Here is a 5,450-nt window from a genome sequence, read left to right as displayed (position 1 = left end):
CAGGCTCAGCTGATGTTGATGGGAAGATCCATGTTGGCCCCTGGTTTCCGGAACATGTGGGGAAAAGGGGGCTGGAGGGCTGAGGGCCAGCCCCCACCAGATGGGGCGGGGAAGCCGGTTGGGATGTGTGAGGTAATTTCAAGTATAAACAACACGGCAGAACTAGCCAGACCTGTCCCTTGCTCCTCCTTCGAGGCCATCCCAGTTACTCAGCAAATACCAGATACTGTGAGTGTGAAGCTACCTGTACTCCTGAAACTGCCCCCAGAGTCAGCTGTGGGGACACAGGGGTTCCAGACTGCCCCTTTCAGGGGTGAAGTCTGAGAGAAAGGGCCCAGGCCCTAGGAGGACGGTCTTAGTCTTGCCAACCTGAACCTTTAAAACAGGTACTCCTGAGGCCTATGAAGTATGACCCTGTCTCCACAGGGGGCGTCCAAGGACAGGGGCCAGAGCCCACTCAGGGCAGGACATGATGAACCTTCGTCTCCAAGGACTATGTGTCCAATTCTCAAATCAGGGTGCATGGTCTGGCAAAAAAAAAATCTTTTCTGAACTTTATTTCTATGAAAACTCGTAACAAAGAAATTAAAATCAAATGACCTCTAATGATGCACATAATGAATTGCCTCTATTGAAAACAATGAAATGTTATGAAGCAATACAGGCTAATTAAAATAAAACATAACTATCTGAATGGAAACTGTTCCAAGAAATATCGAGCTGACTCGTGGTCCCAGACCTATGCCCCATTCTGATCCTCAGAGTCAGAAGAAATAGAGGAAGAGCTGCCGCGAAAGGGGTGCTTAGCCCCTCCACACTCAGCAGAGCTGCTGCTGAGAACTGCGGGCAATGAGCTTGGGGAAGAACTTGCCTGATTCTGAGCATTTGGGGACACGGAGATCATAGAACTGCAGGACTTTTAGAAACTGATGGAAGCTCAGAGATCATCTAGTGACTCAATTTCCTCATGTTACAGATGGAGAAACAGAGCCAGAGAGGAATCTGCACAAGTCACATCTAACAAACTACAGCAGTAATAATAAGGTGCTAGGTGTCCCACTGAATGCTGTACATACAGTAATGTGTTTAATCCTTACAACAGTCCTGTTCAACCATCCATCACTTATTCATTCAACAAGTATTTATTGAGTGCTTCTTATGTACCTGGCACTGTTCTAGGTGCTGGAGACACAATGAAGAAAATAGGCAAAGCCCACTGACCTGTAGAACTAGCATTCGGGGTGGAGGTGGGGCAGACAAAAATGAATAAACAGAGAGATGATGATAGAGAGATGAGAGATGATGAGAAATAGATGTTAGGTGATGATAGATGATAGATAGATGATAGATGATGAGAGAGAGATAGATGATGAAAGATAGATGAATGATGATGATGATAGATAGCTGATAGATAGATACATAGATGATAGATAGATGATGGTGGATAGATAGATGATAGATAAATAGATGATAGATGATAGAGAGAGAGAGAGATAATATAGCATATTAGAATGTAAGAAGTGCTATAGAGAAAAACAAACCTGGAAGGGGATCTAGAGGGCTGGGGAGGCAGCATTACAACGTGAAACAGAGCTCAGGGAGGGCCTCACTCAGCTGACATTTGAGCAAAGACTTAAAGGAAGTGACTACTATTCTCCCCAAGTACACACAAGGAAACAGAAACTTCTAGCTCAGAATGGAAACTGTTGGCTCCAGCTTAGGGTGTCTGGAGGGAAATCTAATCCAGAGGCAGAGGATGGAGGAGAGAACTTCTGGAGGGCCTAAGCAGGGTCCCCAGGGCTCTTCTATCTGGGGTTATTTTCTGGTGTCACGTCTCTGGCTCTCCAAGACAGAACTCAGCCGCAGGCCACATCCCCTTCCTGCTCCCTCCACCAGCCTACCCCGGCAGAGGGACCCCTCCCACATGGTTATTCAGTCTTGAGAAGATGCTGAATTGTGTCCTCTGCTCCTTTGTCTCCTTCTCTCCTAGGAGGCGCCAGCCCCAGCTCCGGCCACCAGGGAGCTATTGCCGCACCTTGGCACTCACAGGCCAGACCTGAGGCTACCCACTCCATCCCCCACCAGCAGGTCACTGGCCTCCCAGGGTCACCCTCCATCTTGTTTCCTGAAGGTCCCACTGACCTCTGGAAAGAACTCAGACTTGGAGTTCTCGGCCAGTTGTCGGGGCTGAAAACCCTGACTCTGAGTTAAAGGCCACTATGTGAACCTGGAGGTCTTCAGATTCACCATCTGGAAAACAGTGATGACATATCAAACCAGAGAATATGTCCAGCGCTAGTTAGGCTCTGAAGAAATGTCAGTTGTATTTCCTGCTCTGTTCCTTGGTTTCCATCAGAGACACAAGTTGGCCTGTCCCAGAATCCTTTCTGACCAAGCCACCTGACCCATGTGGAATCCCCGCCACCCATCGGTTCAGTTCAAGAAGCGTTGACCGCTCATCACCAGGCCCGCAGCAGCTGTTGGGGTGAGGGTGGCAAAGAACAGAAAGGCAGCGGCCTGCCCTGGGAGAACACACAGCATACATGTTCAGGCTGGGAGGCAGGGAGACACTGAGGCATGAAATTCTTTGCTGGTAGTTTTCTTATGTCCAGAGGGGAGAGGGCTGGGCTGACACAGACCTGGACTCTTCCCCACAACAGACTGGCCGTGGAGGCCTGTCCCTGCGCTTGATCTTCGCACTTGACCCCAGCCTGGCTCTGCCCTTTCCTGTCTCCTTAGAAGGAAGGAAACACCTGCTCACACCATCCTCCCTCTGACTAGCCGGTTCCTTTGCCTCTTTCCCTGCGCCTCTCCCTCTAGCTCCCTAGCCCACGACTACTCCCCACTCAGAGGCCAGCAGCAGCACCCTGGACCCAGGTGTTCATTTGCCCTTCCTTTTACCTCTCCCTGAGTGGGGACCCCAGGCCACCAGGGCCATTCGTACCCTGGTCCTCTAAGTCCTTTCCATCTGGGGTGGAGGGAGTTTTGCATAAACAAATGTGTCAGCCATGTAAAGGAGCACATGCCTCAAGGAGCCGGATGAAGAGAGCGAGGAGGGACAGAAATCTCGCCACTATTTTGAGACTAAATGCCCAGCTCTCTGCTTTCACGGCTGCTCCAGCTGCCACTCTCCAGCACCTTGGGAGCTCCTTCATGGGCTACAGACAGGGAACAGAGCTCTTGGCCGTTCTGTTCCACCTTGTCACCGGGCTCCTCTTCCCTGAGTCCTCCTTCATCAGCCTCACTCCCGAATTACCTCCTCAGCTCCCTCCGTGGAACACCTGAGGACTTCCTTCCTCTGCACCACACTTCTGCGCTCCTCCATCACTCAGAGCACAACAGGTGGGCTTCCCTCCAGGCCTGAGTGGGGCTGGGACACAGACCACATACTTAGAAGCCAGGCAGGCAGAGAGGAGACACTGAGCCCACCCTCAAGGGAACAGTCACCAGGAGAGATCCCCTGAGCCAGGACACCCTCCCCTCCCCAGAGCCTGCACACCTTTCTCTTCCCCACAAGCCCAGTGCTCCCGCCTGAGCCCAGACCAGCAGGGGCCCTGCCCCAGACCCACACCAGGTGCTCTGTCAGGATGCTCCTGCATATTGTAAGGGGAGGCTGGGTAGGGGGAGGTATTTGTTTTTCAAGCCAAGAGAAAACAGCCCATGATCCTAAATGGAGCCCCTGGTCCCCAGCTGGCCTCTCAGCCAACCCTAAGGAAGGCTTACAGGGGATTCTGCTGGTGGGGCCACTCGGAGATGCCTCCTTCCAGCAAATCTTGGGCCTCTTGGCTGGGTAATGCGGGCAGCAGAGGAAGGAAGGACAGGCATGTCCAGGAGGGAAACCAGAAAATGAACGTGGGCAGGAAATCTGAGGGTGGCCAAAGGGCCACCTGATGACCCCACAGCAGGCCTGCACCTCAGAGAGTCTAGAACCCTAAACCCAGGGCCAGGGTTTCCCTTAGTCATGGAGCTTACTGCCCCTTTGTGTGTTGTTCAGGACCAGCAGAGGGCAGAGAAGGACAAAGGCCTGCTCTCCCCCCTGTAATCATCATTGTTCTCATTACATCATCAAAAATCCATGATTCGATGGGATAACCTAGGTAAGAAGCCTCTGGCAGACCCCCTGGCACCCTCAGCACACACTGGCCCCCGTCTCCTTGAACAGTGGGCAGTGGGCAATGGACAATGAGGAGGGCTGGCCCTGCCCTCCAGGATATCCCAGGCCAGAGAAGCCGAGTCCTCTCAGGTGGCCCTCTGTGACACCCCTCCCTGGAAGTTGCCCAGCTGGGCCCAGGTGGCTCCAAGTACTGCAAAATAACCCTCTTCTGGGGACAGTTCTGACTGTTTAGGTGCCACTTGTTTCTAAAGAAGGATTTGACACAGCTGCTGTTCCTCATGATGTGCCCACACCTGTTTGGCTGTAGTTCCTAGTTCCCCTCCTTGGGGACACACAAAGTGGAATCCCACTTCCCCTTGACAGCTCATCTCACACTCGAGAGCAGTGGTTTGCTGACCCTCTGAGTCTGCACTTTGCTGCCTGAACACCCCCAGTTCCTTCACTTGCTCCCCATGTGAGGCAATTTCAAGTCCCCTCACCTCCATGGATTTCTCCAAAACAAGGCCGGCGGGCACTATGGCCCTCCTGAAGTGTAGGCTCAGAGCCATGGCCCCCACAGCCATATTTACACAGGTTCCTTCTTCTGATAAAACCAACCAGCTGTTCACTGAAACTACTCATTGGGCTGCTGCTAATTTTTCCACAGAAGTAAAGCCGTTGCAGACAGACTGGCGATGTTGACAGACAGGTGGGGCTTACGCCCAGCAGAGACAAACGTGAGTCCTCCTACACACAGCTAGAGTCAAATATTCACAGGGTAAGTGAGGATGAATGAGAAGCTTACTACTGTGGCCACAAGACTCCCACACTCAGACAGGAACATCTTTATTCTCCTCTGATCCATCTGAGAAGGCTTTCTGGAGGAGGAGGTGAGGTTCCAGAAGGTACTAGAAAGACAAGCCGTGAGACAGCCTGGCACTCTGGGGCTGTCAGGGAGAGCTTGATAGGCCTGAGAGGAACATTTGGAGCAGTGAGCGTTGACTAGTTTGTAGAAGAACTTGAAGATCAGACAGTTATGGAATCACAGCTGTTCCAGCTACTCCCTCTGTGTCCTTGGGCAAGTTATCATCTCAGACCCTCAGTTTCCTCATCTATAAAATGGCAATAATGGTTCCTCTCAAATAGAGTTTTTATGTCCATTCAATGAAATCATTTGCATAAAACATTTGGCACAAGACTGGGTACATAGTGCCCACCAATAAATAGTAGCCATTATGATATAATTATAATTTCTAAATTTGGTTGAACAACAAATAGCGCTTTGAGCAGGTGTAGAGAGTATTAAGATAAGTGCTTTGAATCCAAAGCCCAAAGAGAAGGGTCCTCAGCTGGCAGT

This window comes from Diceros bicornis, chromosome 7, assembly GCF_020826845.1.
Source record: "Diceros bicornis minor isolate mBicDic1 chromosome 7, mDicBic1.mat.cur, whole genome shotgun sequence".
Classification (NCBI taxonomy): domain Eukaryota; kingdom Metazoa; phylum Chordata; class Mammalia; order Perissodactyla; family Rhinocerotidae; genus Diceros; species Diceros bicornis.
Note: the sequence above shows the minus strand (reverse complement) of the source record.